This window comes from Falco naumanni, chromosome 4 (genome assembly GCF_017639655.2).
Source record: "Falco naumanni isolate bFalNau1 chromosome 4, bFalNau1.pat, whole genome shotgun sequence".
Classification (NCBI taxonomy): Eukaryota; Metazoa; Chordata; class Aves; order Falconiformes; family Falconidae; genus Falco; species Falco naumanni.
In genome coordinates this window covers 9,420,103-9,437,043 of record NC_054057.1, presented here as the reverse complement: position 1 = coordinate 9,437,043, position 16,941 = coordinate 9,420,103, and the positions used below count along the sequence as shown (strand labels likewise).

Below are 16,941 nucleotides of genomic sequence, written 5' to 3'. Positions count from 1 at the left end.
TAGGGAAAGAAAACAGGTGCATTTTGGCCATTTATTTTAATCACGAAGACAGAGCAGGCAATTTCATTTTTCCTTCTTCCTTTCTCATTTTCCCTCAGCAGCCAACAAGAAGCAACAGATCTATTGATTACATGCATACTACCTTATTGCATGGATAAGTAAAATCAAGAGATGAAATGGAAGGTAAGAGCAGCAGCCACAGCTTCAGGTTTGCAGATCAGGTATCAAGAATTGCCTGTAGCCTGGTCTACCACTGAACAAGGATAATACCTACTCTGCAAATGAAAGATATCTGGCAGGTTACACGGAAACCCCAGCTGCCTGAAGCTAGTCTTCTTCACTGGTCTGAACGCTGCCTCCAACACTTGGACTGAAAGAGGAGGAAAGCATTACACTACTGAATTTGGCTCACTATGAACTCCCCGTGGGGTAAAAGCCAACTTCGTCAAAAGCCTTAATACTTAAAGATCTACCAGGCTTGCTCATGAGTGCATAAATCTTAAATTAAATGTACATCAAGCTAACCAGAATATTCAAAAGCTGCTATAGCAATTTTCAACAACAATTTTTACCTAGTTTTTGGAAGACACGTATTCTCTAGGAATAGGAAAAAAACCTACTCTAATTAGTTTTTCTAAGGAACAAAAGAAAAAGACATTCCCAAAATTATGTAGATCAGAACAATGAGTTCATTATATAATTTACTATAGGATTATTATGTCATGTTTTAATTTCACAAAGTGGGATGCAATGAAAAATAATCTTGATATAACCTACAATACACAGTGTAAACACTTGAAAATGGTGAAATCGTATAACCAGACACACACACACAAAAACACCAAACCACCAGAAGTACAAATCTACTTCTCAACTCTTCCTAACAGTTCCAAAATTCAGGCACATATCCAGAAGAACTTTCTGCCCCATGTCTGGTCAGTAAAGAAATTGAGGTTAACCTTTAATTTTTAATGTCACCTGCAGCCAGTGACTGCTTTTTCTAATGCAAGTGACAGATAAACAGCAAAACACTCCCAAGATGATACACAAAGCACCACATACCATAAGTGCATTTTTATTTTTATACTAACTCAATTTCTCAAATGGATAACCAATGTTCCTACTAATTTACATTAAGAATTGAGTGAGGCATGAAAATTGTTCTGATGCATAGGCTCTATTTCTTTAATGTACTGCATAGTGTTCTCTACTTTATTGCAATGCTGGAGAAAGCTAACTACACTTAAAAGGTACAGAAACTATACATGCAAAACCACAAGCACATATATGTCTTTTAAAATCACTTCAGAAAGCATTTGAAATTATCCAGAGCAGTATAAAGAAAAAATAACTAAAGTCACTGATGGAAGTCAGTAAAAGCAAAAAATTGTCCCTATTAAAATGAGTTTCCTGACCTTTCACCACTTGAACTAGTGTTTTTCTGTAGACCAATACTACTACTATAAATCTACATTGCTAGGATTTCAACTTCCTAATTCCTTTACACAATTCAATAGTATCACCTTAACATTTGCAAGGTAATTACAAACTAAGCAGAGGAAAAATGGCAAATTGAGGTAATATAATCTAGCTATTTAAGACAAAATTGGCAAGTCTTTAACAGCAAACACTGTATCATTACTAAACAACACTGCCATGTTGTTAATGTAAGGAGAAGTTTGAATTAGATAGTGAATTGCCCATCCAGGTCCAGACTTAGGGCATATTATGGGAGAAAGCAAAGAAAAGCTCCCACTGGCACGGTCTATGTTTCACCAGTTCTGTGGAAAGCAGACTTCAATACAATTATCCATCACTTTTAAAACCAAATACCACAGTCAATATTTTCACTTGTCTTTTAAAATTAATTGTAGTAAAGTAGGGAGAGAAGCACGTAAGTTTGTAAAATAAGATCTTTTTAAAGAGAAATGGCATTTAAAATAACATTTGGACAACTACAAGAAAAGACATCACATAATTTTTATCAATGCTAAATATGTAACTATGACGTTAATGAAATCAGGGAAAATCAGTTTGTTTGTTTTTTAAACATAGAAATAATAACTCACATAGTGGCAGATGCTCAAACACAGAGGAGACAGTTGTCCTTAGAATTATATTCTCCGTTCATGCAACAGTCAGGTAGCATTGGGTTAAGGCCCAGCCACCAGCAGCAACGAGGAAGCTGAAGTAGCAGTCCCAGTACAAGACTTCTGGAACCGACCTTTGGATGGAAAATAAAAATGCCTGATGAAAAAATGCTAAAAACATTTTTAATTTTTAGTTTGACCTAAATGCATTCAAGTAACCTAAGGCATCGGAGTTCTTCTGAAAATTTCCATATAACAAAAAGTCAAATGACCAAAACTAGTGTTTTTTTCCAAGACAAATAACTATTTCACATAATCATGTAACAGGAGAGATGAAAGCAACGTAAGTCTTAACAACATGTAAGATAAGTTTCTAAGATGACGATAATGGTAGAGAGACACCTCTGCCAAATTGAGAATTCTGAAGATTTCTTCAGTATTCAACCTGAAATTTGCATCAACATGAAATTCTTGGCTATTGCTCAGGGTTATTTTAAACTCCTAGTGTAACTGAACTTCTTACAGACATGTATTGTGCAAATTTCAGTAACTTGATATTATCAAATTTATTTTCTATAAAGTGGTCAATTCATTATTAATAAGAACCAACAAATTGTTCAGGGTTCAATAACACACTACAGCTGGTTATAAAGGCACTAAAAATGTTCAAGCCTACGGTTCTAAGAAAAATTCCATCAACCGATAAGCCATCTATCTTTTAACTCTTTTTCAAATATTTAAAAATGCAGTTGTAAATCCAGAAAAATATCTTTTCAAAAACATCTCCCTTTAAAACATGTTTATGCAGAATTTTTTCAACTACTGTGAGATAATTATTCACATAATGATGGGATAGACTATTTAAAAGTAATTTTTCCTAGTAAAAATACGCAAAGCTAATAGTGCTGAATTTGAAACAGCATCTTCCCTCTTTGAAAAGCTGGTACTTTACTCTGTTTCTGCAATGTTTCCATCAGAAAACCTAAGAACACAACCATCTAGACACAAAAAAAGTCCTAGAACTAGACACTGATATTGCAGGTAAGTGCTCAACTAGCTCCTGTAATCTGACTATTGTTGCCAAAACAAATTAAATTGCTTTTAGAAATAAACTATGAAAAACATACTCATTTTGAAGGAATAAATTTGAGGACATCTTTTTAAGAAATTAAACTAAATACAATTGTCTACACATAAGTTTATTAAACAGTTCCAACCAAATAGTGGGTGGTGGGTTTTTTTTTTTGGATTACTATCCTAGTTGCAATATACTAGCATATAAATGTATTTTTATTCTAGAGCATACTTTGAGTTATTAAGCTTGGCATTAAATTTTGTAACAAGATGTAATATATCTAATTCAAGAGGGCTTAGAGTATTCCTGTATTACTTATTAATATGTTAAGTGAATGTTTGGACAATTGATTTCAACTAGGTTTTGTGACTAAAACATGTGACAAAACACAATTTTCAAATTACATAGTCCATTTGTCATAACTACTGCTCTTTCTGATTTCTATAGGTGTTAACAAATTAAGCAAAAAGAGCCTCACTGACTAAATAAGAACAGCCAATTCAGAATTTAAAAACAACCATCATATATACACAAGCCTTAGCAAAGTATCTTTACTGCTTTTCCTTGCTGTTCTGCTTTCCTAATTCTTTCTTTTGCTTTTTATACCCTCCTTCCTGCAGTGTCCCCTTAAACAGACCATAGCCTGCAAATAAAGAACAGTGAAGATATATATTTGCAGAGGACTTACTACAGTGAGACCATAGTCTTGTACTGAAGTAATAATGAATAATAAATGTATTGCTCAGGTATCACAATAAGGCAATTCAGTCACAGCTGGATCCAATCAGGGACTGGTTTGCTTAGAAAGATCAATATATTTAACACATTGATCCTGTAAATTCTTGCTGAAACACAAACATCCCCAGCCAATGGCTTAAATAATGGTTATATAGCAAAAGAAATACAAAATATGTAAGTCCTAAAAACTGAGGTGATGACAATTTATTTCATACCAGTGCAGCACAATGATATTCACATTATTCATACAGTTGTGACAGCAGTTTGCAACAAGTCACACTACAGAACGGTCTCTATCCCTGCACTGATGTTTTCTGAGTGATAAATGAGTCGGAGTATGGAGAATGGGAAAAGTATGTCTCCCCCTTTAAGCATCTGGACTAGCTGAAATCCAAAGACAGACTTACTCTGAATATGAAGAAATTTGTATCAGTGAAAATGAAGATATGAATAAGTTACTGAACTAATTTACAAAACTGAATATAGGATTGTGTTACGATTTGTTTAACATGACACAAGATATAAAGATTATTTTTCTTGAAAAGTAAGAGAGAAAATAACTTGACTACATGAACTAGAGAGTATCAGCAAGCAGAAACAGGAGAGAAACTGCCCGTACTTTACCAAAGGTGATGACATCCTCATGTAAACTGCTCACTGTCTGAAGGATCTATACTAGAGATTTCTGGAAACTACATGGGGACTACACAAATCAATACCATGGCAAAGGCAAACCACCTGCCAGACTTCTTGAACATGATTTACAGAAAATAGACTTCGAAACATGAATAAACAGCTTTCCTTACTTGTGTAGATGTGTGCATACCCACACAGGATGGAGCAAAGCAAGAGTTCAGTATCATATCATATGCTAGTAGAATGCTCCTGCAACCAGAGCTTCTCCAATGTTAAAATAAGAAAGTTTCAGGAAGAAAATGCAGGTAATTTAACATAAACTTTTAAATGGAAATGTTTGGGAAAGCTACATTTTGCAGCCAACAAAATAGGCATGGTAGTACGTACTTTCCAAGGGAGTCTTTGTTTCCCATGGTCCAGCGGTCCTAAAACTATGCTCCTGTTTGGAAGACCAAGAACATGAAAACATCCCAGTGCTCTGCCTCTTGTTCACTGTAGTCTTACTTCACTATCCTTTCAACACAGATTAAACTAAAGCCACTTAAACAGGGCAGGGGAAAGGAAAGGGAGTAAAAACAAAGAAAAGAAACTAACTTAATTTTGCTATTCTCCATTATTCCTACTCCGGTACTGTTTCCCTCAAAAATAAATCATCTAACTAAGAATAAAAGTAGCAAATCATATAAATTACCTTGATATTTCACTATTTGAGTAAATATATTTGATTCTCTTCTCATCAAGATTCAATAGTATTTCAGAGATCTATGCTGGATCTAAATCTGAATGCTTTTCACAGTCTTTACACTTAAGTAAACATTAGATTACACCTGGATTTTGAATAGCCACATGTTACTACTTTGACATCTGTCCATCATAATACCGTACTGGAATTGAAAACTAAAAATGCTAAAATTGACACCAAGCTGTACTGAAAGTATTTTAAGAACAATAATTCATTTAAAACCAGAGCATGTGGCATGCTTAAAACAAGGAATTCTGTTACTGAAGACAGTCTAGCAATGTCCCACTTCTGCATTGCTTCTCAGGTACACATATGCACAAAAGAGCATTTTTAGATGCCAGAAGCTGAGTAAGACACTCACTTGTATAGGTCTATTAAATCTGTGAATACAGGAGCTGCTGCATTTCACAGTCTATTATTTATATGACAGAATGAAGATCTGAAAACATGAAATATAGCCTTAAATTATTCACTTATTCTTTTCACAAAAGGAGAAACCGTCAATCTAACACTACAAGACTTCAAGTACATTTCTAAAGGTTTCATGAAAATTGCCTTATTTATCAAAACTTTATTCCCTCCGTTTGTTCATTAAATACTGTAGCTTTGCATTAAGGTCAAGCAGTGTCAACCAATTACTGTTGTTGGAGAAGTCCTACTTTCTTAATACTCAAAGAAACCATGGTATATAGTGAATTATTTTAATAGGCAAACTGAACACTGTTTACTCAAAGCACATTTCAACCATAAAAATGTATTTTAAGGGTTTCTATCAACAATCAATTACAGTACTATTTATTATCACAGCAGCATTAAGCATGATTCTTTGTCTGCTTAAATGCCAGTTTTTAAAAAATTACATCTATTTTAGCATTTTCAGCAATATTCTGTTCTTAGCTCATACTAAAGCAACGTAACAAAAAATAAGTGACCTATAAAGCAAACTGTAAGGTAAAGGATAAACCACTGAATTTTAAAGAGACAATATAAATTGTTATAAACATTCTGGCTTCTGTCCTCATTCTCTGTTGGTGGGCAAGGGGGCTTGACTCATATGACAGACCTGAAAAAAACCCCACCCTGCCTTCACTGCTCCTAATTTTATAGTTTTATTTTAGGGCAAAATCTTCTGTCTTGCAATATACAAGACCAGGTGAACAACCGATGAATGATGGCTTCTGAGTGGTTACACACAGATTTATTAAACACCAAGAAAAGGCCACCCATGGGCTACCGTACCAAATACCGAAGTCACAGTCGTTCCGGATAAAAGGACTTACATAAGATATTTTGATGTAACAATCTGGAACAGAGGCCCCCTTGCACTAATTCAATCTTTTCCCCAACCCATTTCAATGGTCTGTGGTTCAAAAGGCTAGAATGATGATTTTAGCATGTAATCACCTCTATCTCCACACTTCACATAAACAAAATTTTGGATCTCATTTCCCTTTGGAACTGAGCTGTTTGCTCCCCATATCACCTAGTATCTAAGATGTGATGAAAGAACACTTGACTTTCCAATGGTAACCTTTGAAATCTTACTGCTATGAGCCCAACTGTGCCCTTCTGAAGTTACAGAACAAGAAAAAACCAAGGAAAATTTCTTCTACACATCCTTTTAGCTTGTCTCACTAGAAAAAAAAGTTTTCATCCATGTCCTGTATCAGTGATCAATGAGATTTACAATGATACAAGACACACACACACACACAATTGCTACAAACAAGTAGGAGAGGAAATAACAAAAGGAATGGGAAAAAAAAAAAAGCCACCTGAAAAGAGTCATGCCGAAAATTATGGAGGAAAAGAGATGTAACAGTAGGATCTGTTGTCTTATTATTTCTAAGAGATCAGAATAAAGAAAAACAAAAGAAGTAGAAAAGAAAAAAACAGTCAAAAAGAATCCAACTTGGAACAAGCCCTCTCCTGCCCCCCCAGGTGGGCTAAGTCCCACCTACAAATTCCAGTCTACCAGTGAAGCCCCAACAGATTTTAGAACCAATTACTGCACAACGAAATTTCCAGAAGATTATATAAGTCAAAGAAAGAAATATAGATCCCTTCAAACTCATCTAAATTACTTCACTGGAAGGGTGTTAACTGGCTTCATGGATGAGAGGTAACAGTAGATATACAAGCTTGAGATTAGAGAGATTTTAAACATGTTCTGCATTGTTGTTGCCAATAAAACGAAATACTGTCCAGACACAATCACCGTAAACTGGACACAAAAATGATTGAAATCAGAGAACAGTTGTTCTTGAAAAGAAATTTTTGACAGCTCTGTCAAACCAGATATATATTTCAAATGGATCTCAGAGACAGCTGTTTAGGTCTGTTTCTAGCTGGTATTTTCATAACAATTCTAGTGACTCGAAGGCAGTATGGTTATAGAATCAGCAGATAATACAATGCTGGGAGAAACTAGCAGCACCTCAGAGGACAGGATCTGATTTCCGAACGCTTTTGAAAAATGGGACATAAGGTCAGAAATCAACAAGGTGATTCCATAAAGACAAACCTGAAGTGCTACATTTAGAAAAGATGCATCATAAACATGAACACAAAACAGACCAGCAATGAAACATTACACAGGGAAGCAACGGAGAGAGAAGAATACAAATCAAAAGAGTAAATTTTGTGGAATTTTACAAAAAGACATCTCACTGAAATAGGTTGGCGTGCATGTGACGTGTATGTGGGTGTGCGCACACACGTATGCACATGCGTGTGAAGAGCTGATAACTACTCTTTTCCATCTCTTACTGTCCTTTATACAGTTTTGGACATCATAACTCTTAGAAAGATGGAGGAAAACTATGAAAAGTCAGCAGGAGCTGACTTCTAGGAGTGCTGGGGTATTTCACTCACTGAAGCTTCTCACAAAAAGGTTTGATTGATATACTTGATGCTGCTGCGGGGAAGACTGTAGAAGATGGCAATCTGTGATCTTCCAGGCAATACATCTCTCCAACCCCAGTCCACCTGCCACAGTCACCCACAGCAGAGACGGAAGGAAAAGGAAGGCTGCCTCTGTGAGTCTTCAACAGCATAAGCTCTCCCACTTAGCCGTCTTTAGTCTCTCATATTCAAAACCATCACTTCAATTTCCTTTGTTAACAGACAGGTGGAGAAGAGATTATTACTCTGCCTAGCCGCTTTTAAATTTCCTCGACAAGAGCCAATACTAGATTGAGCACATCTGTGGGTAACTTTTCCTGTTTTATCATTCTTTGGCTAGAATAACCTAGTATTTCATGTAAGAAAAAACGCATCGCTGATGATTTTTATTTTTATGCTACATGTGTGTGTTCTTAAAGGGAGCATGAACAACTTTGTATATGAAAACCTAATGCACAAATAGTGTAGTTAAAGAAATGATATCCTGAATCGTACAACATGAAAACAAAGTGTTTTTGCAAGGCCCCCTTTCCCTGTGCTGGCTTCTTCAGCTATTTCATGGACAGCTCTTAAAAATTCCTTACCTTATGTCCTGTAAGAACAATTGAAAATTGTTTGCAGAATCAAAGTGGCATGCTAATCAACCGCTCTCATTCTGTGAATTAGAGAACAATCTTCAGCTCTACAGGACATGTGGTTTCAGTACAGTGGATCAGATGTAATGGACCTTCTGTAGTGATGAAACCATCCTTGTGAGGACGGAGAGAATAAGCTCTGCTTTTCTAGATCCATCAGCTCTACTGGATAACACTAGCCAGCAGTGGGAGATACGGAGGTGGGTTGTAAGATAAGGAACAGGCTAAAGGCAAGAAGAGCTGTTATAATTATAGCTGGGAACACAGAATTTGTTAAAGGAAGTCTACTGTATAATTACATTTGAAAATTTAGCAAAATGCCCAGAGGCTGGCTTGCAGCTGTCAGGAACTGGTAATGCTAGAGTTCTGCTCAGGAGGCAACCACTACTGCAGCTAAGCACACCTCCCTGTAGTTGGGCTGACTTTGATAAGGCAAAGGAATGACTTCAGCTAAAATTAGTAAAATTATGCAACACATGAAATTATACCTATTCTCACTGAAAAGTGTTCACAGACTGGGCACTATTTTAAAGGAAATTAAACGTAAACCTGCTTGTTTCGATACTACATTAAATATATTTTTGGAAGGGTGACAACGGTAATATTTTGTGGATTGCATATTTTATTTAATATTGGTTAAATTCAGAGGGGGCTAAAGATATTAATTCATAATCAAATTAATTTCACCTACAGGCTAGTAGTGGTTTGCATATAATTTCTCACTTTGGTTTATCTGGCCCAATCAAAAGAAAATGAATGACTGAAATGCAGACAGAATGCAAGACTAATAAATAAATAGATAGATAGATAGACAGATAGATAGATACATCTGTATATCTGTTTTTTCCTTGGATTTAGAGCTGAAGTGATACTGCTACTGAGAAACAAATGGTAAACTCTAAACACTTACCCGAAGTGGTAACCTGCCAACAAACTGATCAAGTATGAAATATGATTAAGCCATTTTGGAAAAAAGGCAGGATTAAACAATCTTTTAAATTGCTCATTTTATATGAACTTAATGATACTACTTTAAAAAGTAAATTCTGCTAATTCAAATATTAGCAAATTAAGTGCTGAGTATATTGGAAATTACCAGCCACAAGTATTACTGGTGTTATTTAACACACATCTGGAAAAAGACTTGAGCAAGAATCATAAAACAGTCCTAAATTTGACCATATTTTGAATTTTTGCAGAATTGAAAATTATGACATCGTATTATCATCACAAAAAAAATAAAAAGCTCTACAAGATAGAGCAGAGAGTGCAAGCCTAAACCAAAACTTTATAGTAGAATTATTCCTAAATGCTATGACAGCTGCTTCTTTTATCTCAGACTTACAGTTTTATATGAAATTTAAGTATGTATGTTTACTTGGCATTATGGAAAGTAAGGAGAGAAGACTGAGGGTTATTTCACCTTTAATTAAACCAGCTACTGCTTCCATTTTCAATAGGTGAAGATTGAAGAAAGTGCTTAAATCCTCAAATAACGTCTAAGTGCTGAAATCATAAGTACAGGCAGCACATCAACTATTCCATATTTGCTCCATCAGGCTAAAGATATTCTTGTTCGATGCCTTATTATTACAATCAGTTTAAATATTACAGTTGTCTTTTCTAGAAAAAGGTAGAAATATTTTCCAAGTAGGCTTTGCTCACTTAGAAAAATGTTCTCAGTTTAAGACGGAATAAAAGTTTCCTTTCTGTGCATCGTCTGGCTTTTGCTCGGTGTAAGAAGACTGTAACGAGACTGCTTTTTGCTATCTACAACATTTCATTTGAGAAGAGGGGAGGAAAACATCTAAGAAATCAGCTATTATACAAATTGCTCTCCTCTAATTTTCATTATATGAAGACGGACGTTTGAAGGGTGATCATTTCAACAAAAAAGGGGCACCTATTGAACATACAAAGTTTCAGTTTTGCTTGACTTACAAATCATCAATCTTTACAATTTAATTTATTCCTTTATTTTCATTTTGAAATTAAAGCATAGTCACTTGAAACATTCAAGTCCTTGAAAGACACACAAATTAAATTTAAATACCTTTTTTTTAAAAAAAAAAGAGACATAAAAATTCATTTTGAAAGAAACTTCAAGAGCACAATACTGATTTCAGACAGTGGCCTAGGTTTTATTCAAATATGATTTTCTCAGTCACTTCAAACATTCTAAGCCTTGGTCAATTCTGGTTATACAGATACTGTAACTTAAAAGAAAAATGTCAGGCTTCACAGTGATTTCCTCTACTTCAAGCATAATAGTTTCCTGGTGACTTCTGTCGTATTCATCTGTGTTATACTATATAATGCAGCTTTAAGGACTGCAATGATACTTTCAGGAATGCACAGAGAAGATCACAGTCCCTCACCTAAAATATTACTGTAGAAGAACAAAAGCATTTTCATGAAATAGCTAACCTTCTGTATCAACAATTCCACAGTAAATTATAAGAAAGCAACAAGAATAAATTGCTTATAGTTGCATGTTCTTGCTGTTGCTCTGGACAAAGAAAAGCCTTTAAATTTCGTAATATTGATTTTGAAAGAAAAAGGATGTCTTATATGGAATTTTTCTCTACATCCTATCATGTAAGCACACAAATCTATAAATCTAGGAGACACATCTCTATTTTAATACACATAAAACCCCCAAATATAAAACCAAAAAAGGCAGAATGACCTTCCTTGCCAGTACATAATGCAAAATGAACACTGCTAACACTTGTAGAAAAATACACTCTTTTCAAGACACAAACTTTTAAGCAAAAAGCTTTGTATGGAAATAAAATTTTGCAATATAACTGACAAGTGCCAGTTCCCGAACTACCAAAAAAATGAATGAAATCTGGCTGTGGTTCTAAGTAGCTCTACTTCTCCTGCAACATGATGTTTTTATCATCATAAGCATGGTGTGCATTCAATTCAGTTTTAACACACAGGGATGTACCATACCATACCTCGAATGACCAGTGCTGAAAACCAGTCCCGCTAAAGCTCAAAGGCGGCAAATCAAAGATAGCTTACTGTATCTGTCAAAATTGATGTGCTGTGCATATCTGTACATATGTATAAAAGGCCATCCTGTCCTTTTAGATTATAACTATCTTGAAAAACAGCATTCGCCAGTTTTTTGGTTTAGGTGAGTAGTTATGACTTCTGTTACTCTCATTACTACAGGTACCTGTAACATATGGTAATTTGTGTTGGTACCCTCTCTTATTAGCAATTATCTATGTATCTGTGCACTGAAACCAGCAATTTTCAAGAACATGGCATGGCACAACGCAACTAGATATATTAAGTCAACATTCACTAGAGTTTTAAGACATATGACCTTTACGGTGATGCAGATTATCCATCCACATGAAGGCATACTGTAACATAATGGTACTTACAATGGGAAGAAATAGCCTACTGTTTCTAAAACTGCTTTCAGATACTTTAAAACAGTTTGCCTCTACTCTTTTTCTCATAAAACAGGGGATGTCAAAGAGCATATAAAAATACCTAAATTAAGGAAAGAAAAACAAGAATGCACATTACATATATAAAGTAGTAATAGGCAGAGACAACTTCACTAGGCTGTGACATATGACATCTGGTAGACTATTATCATAATAAATGGGAAAAGTAGGTGAGATTCTGTCAACAGCAAGGTATGAAGAAATGCATCTTCATCAGAATGACAAACATATCTGCCTTTAACAAACAGGTCAAACAAATTCAAGTATGTATGAGTTAAATATTTTCACTTTATTTAAGCCCCTTTTTGATTTTAACAATTACACTGAAGCATAATGTCTTCATTTATCAGAGATATGTATTTATGTAATTTAATTTCTTTTTAGTAAGGATAAATTAACCTTGCTAATAATCAATGGCTAAAAACTCACAAGAAACAGCCTATTACTTTTTCATACTTTTACAAATCACTTTAACTATGCAAAACAGTAACTTAGATTGTCAAACTACAGTCTAAAAATACTATACATTGATCTGTGACTCCTCCAAGTATCACACAGGTGTTGAAATAGCTTCAGCTCTGCAGCTGATGAACCTGAATGGTAAAACCACCAATTTCATGAGATCATACTATGTAATAGCATGTGTGAGCTACAAAAAAAAAAAAAAATATCATGGAAGAAAAAGGAAACTGACTTTATGAACACAGGTCATGTTCCTACAGCTCATGTTTCTTATGGTTCATTTTGCTTCGTGCTGTATTTTTCAATTTCATGCCGTCAGATGAGAACAAATGAAAAGAACCATCATAAAATTCTTCTTCTATGGAGACTGAAAGTTGTCACTGGGCACTTTAAAAAAAGTTACAATATTGTCTTTTTATTTGTGAATAAAGACCTAACTTATATTTTGCCCTTTCAAAATTAGACATATATACCTGCAAAGTAACATTTACCAGATTGTAACAATTTATTGCATGTAAAAAAGTAGCAGAAGTTTCAAAGTCACCAACTGAGCAGTCGACTCACAATGGGTTTTTGTAACAGTCACAGATGGAAGAATTCAGGAAAGTAAATGCAAGGGGCTTTTATTTTTTTAACTTGTTTTTGTTATGAAGAGTTACATAGAAAAGCGTATTTTCCCCAGAGGTACTGAAATATAAAATTTTGAAAGAAAGGTAGTGGGGAAAAAAGGCTGAACAATAATATCACTGTGTTCCCTGGTGTCCATTTGCTTGATGCCTTATAAGCTTTGGGGTCCTTCCAATGCTGTGCTGGTGAAGACAATTTGTATGATGGTACTTACTTTTAAATAGCTTTCAAGAAATTAATGAGCGATTTGGTCACATATTTTCAGACTTCAGTAGAAGCTGATGGCATTAAGTTATCAGAGAGATTGATTTGGCAATTGTGTCTCTATCTCATGTGTACTCTCACTTCATAACCATTGTCTCTTGTAACACACTAACACATAAATGAGGCTGATTGAAGTGTAAGGAAGGAAACCACAAAAATGTTGCAATTTCGATAAATTCTAATAAATGCATGATACAGTTTAATGCTGATTTAAGGTGATCTAACAGGAGACTGGCCCAAACGGATACCCCATTTTGTCCCTGTCACTGCCTTGCTCCAGAAGGTAAGTTTCTGCTGTGAACCAACTTGTGTGCAGGCTCTCCCTCTTCCTCCATTCATTGACAAAAGAGCTTGGAAACACAAACGTGTTCTAGACTTCTTCAAGCATAAGAAGCTGGAGCATGAAGAAAGATGGAGTTAAGACAGCTGCTATGTCCAAATAAAGATATGTAACAAAAGTAGAGATTTCCTTTTACATGGGTTGAATGCCTAACCCATTTTGTATGGTTACACTTCTGTTCTCCTGTCAATTTTATTGTTTTTAAATCAATTATCAGAATCATCTGGAAAGTACGATAAATAACTTCCTGCTTTTTCTTTAACAAATCCAAATGAATGCATAAAGACTTGCACAAGAATTTAATAAAGGAGGATGTGGAGAACTAATGCTGCATGAGGTTGGGGTGGGGATGATGTCAGTAAGCTAAGGCCCAGATTTCACTCTTGACGGTAGGTGTTGACACCCATTCTTCAGAAAGCTGGGCAAGTCACATTCTGCTGGAAGCAGTCAGAATGGCACTTCAGAAGTTCTACTTCCCTTTCTGTAGCGCAGCATAGTTGCAATAGGAAAAGTAGATTGTAAATGGACTTAATACCGGGCTCAATCTATTTACTTCACTGAACTCGGGTAAGTGCTTATTGCTCTTCCACTCAGCAACAAAAGAGAAAAGAGAGATTAAAGAAAATACAATAATCCTGGTGGAAGGTAAGTGGTGATAGCCAGATGATCACAATTTTAGTTCATGATAACTCTGTGGTTTTGAAATTCATTCATGCCCAAAACTGAAAGAAGAAAATCATCTACTAAACATTATCATCAATATACATGGCTGCATAACTAAAAGTTTTAACTAAAAGATCCATGTTTAACTCACTGTTCTGTCTGAATGAGAGCACAGTTTTGCATCCTGAATCAGTCCCCATAAAGAAGACAGATACGCACATAGCACATCTCAGAATAACACAGTAGCTGTACGGAGGCAGGATCTCCCTTTCCCTCTTAAAACTCTTCCTTAGATGCTTTCTGGAAAGAGACAGGTCTTTGCACATTTCAATAAAATTACCCTTCAGCAAATATGTATTGCCCATCAATTCTACTAGAATCTGCAATGAAACTGGAATAGCTTCACATAATCTGAATAAAAATGTTTCTGGCTTAACCATGTTTCTCAGCAGCAGAAGCAGCAAATTTTTGATGTTGAAGGTAAGGAAATTTGTCAGTCCGTATCAGTGGGTTTTGGTGAAGTTCCTTCAACATATTTGGCAGGAGCACGGATAAAAATGAAGCACAGAAAAAAAGAAGTTATAAGTAAAAGAAAATAAGGCATGCTTTGTAAGTTTTCAACACTCAGCTGAAGTTCTCAGTGATTCAAATTAAATTTTTGGGATAGGCAGTCCTAAAGGGCAAGACTTTTTAAGGCTAAGAAATGCTTTAGGAGACAATTAATACACTGAAAGTTTCAGTCTCTGGTCTTGCTGGTAACAGTACTTTCGTCTTTTCAAGCACATCTACTTAAGTTAGAGAGCATTTCACAAATAATGTCTTAACAGAAAAACTGCATCAATTTACTACACTAATCTGTCCATATTTAATAACAGAACTCATATTCAAAACAGCAGTTATACTGAACTCGAGAAGAAGAGTATTTTAAAATAAAAATTATAACTAAATACAGCTGACTTTGGAGAACTGAAAAATAGAAAAGTCACAGTCATTAACTGTTACAGACGCAAGAGAAAGTGAAATAAGGTACGGAAGTTAAAGGAATGGGATATGCTGTATTTCAATATATTTAATGTGGTTTATTTCATTTTATAATCCAAATACACAAACAGATATCTCAAACTTCACCCATGGAAATTATCCAAAATTATGAAAACATTACTATATTATAAATAAAAATATAATCCGATTATTAATGCTAGAAAGCATCAATTTAAGCTCATCTACTTTCAGGAGGGGAAAAATCCAACCAAATGGCCATATTTGTTAATTCCTTAATGCAAACTTAAAATTGATATGGTAAACTTGAAGAACCTGGAAATTTAATCACAGTAACATAAATGACCAGGTAATAGCCAAAAAAATAATAGACCTAGTGCAGATTTTACTCTGTGGCATAGAGTTGTTGACAATACATTCCTCAATAAAGAAAAATTGAATTATAGCCTTAGGGTGGTTTAATTTGGTACAAATTTTGAATAATGTTATATACATTTCCAAAGCAGATGCTAAGAGACTCTACAAGGACACTCAGCTCAATCAGAAGCCAGATTAAAGTTCCATCTGGAACGAAACAGTTCCACAGCTCTATTACAATTAGCAGAGTCACCAATGTCAGGCTCAAAAGTTGGGCGATATGAAACTCTCTTCAAACACAGCTATTAGCACAGAAACCAAACAAGTAGCTCACACATCTTTAAAACAGAACTTTTTAAGCAGTCACAAAATTGTGCTTTTGTAGCTAGGATGAAAACCCTTACTTGTATTATTGTGGTCACGTGAACCACAGAGCATCCAGACACACTGATTTTATCTCACCTCTCCCACTGCATGCATGTGGCATTACAAATCACACATATTCAAGTAGCTGCAATACTCAAAGTATCAGCAGGCTGCGAATAGCACAGAAGCTATCTGCATGAAATAAAATTAAAAGATTGATTTCAAATTGCCCTGATCTTTGCCTTCCAAATTCCCAAACTTCTTGTTATGAAACAAAGCATTTTCCCAACATGTCATGCTGAAGAACTGCACCCTGAAGTTACCCATCTTTAGACAAAATAAGAACAGAATTACCTATGAAACCTAATGGCTGAAAGTCAAAGCCTAATTCTTCAAACAAATATTCGATGTAACAGCATTGCCCTAGATTTAAGCAAAAACCAAATTTCAGCTCAAGTTTACTAAAACAAAGTATCCTTTTAAAGCACAATTCATCAAACAGCAGTGCTGATACAGTAACAAACACGTTCAAGACAGAAAAACAAAATATGCCACGTGCCTTAAATTTAC

The 16,941-nt window shown here is 35.0% G+C and overlaps 1 protein-coding gene across 4 annotated transcripts in view; it reads right to left on the bottom strand.

The window, feature by feature from the left end:
• Positions 1–16,941, bottom strand: part of TBC1D5 (TBC1 domain family member 5) — a 326,354-nt gene that overhangs the window by 253,674 nt on the left and 55,739 nt on the right. For 3 of the 4 annotated variants that reach the window (XM_040593276.1, XM_040593275.1, XM_040593277.1), the window contains one exon: positions 2,070–2,224. The exons of the other annotated variant lie outside the window; for it this stretch is intronic. The gene's annotated coding sequence lies outside the window, so the exon portion shown is untranslated. The remainder of the gene's footprint in view (positions 1–2,069; positions 2,225–16,941) is intronic. 4 annotated transcript variants of the gene reach the window in all.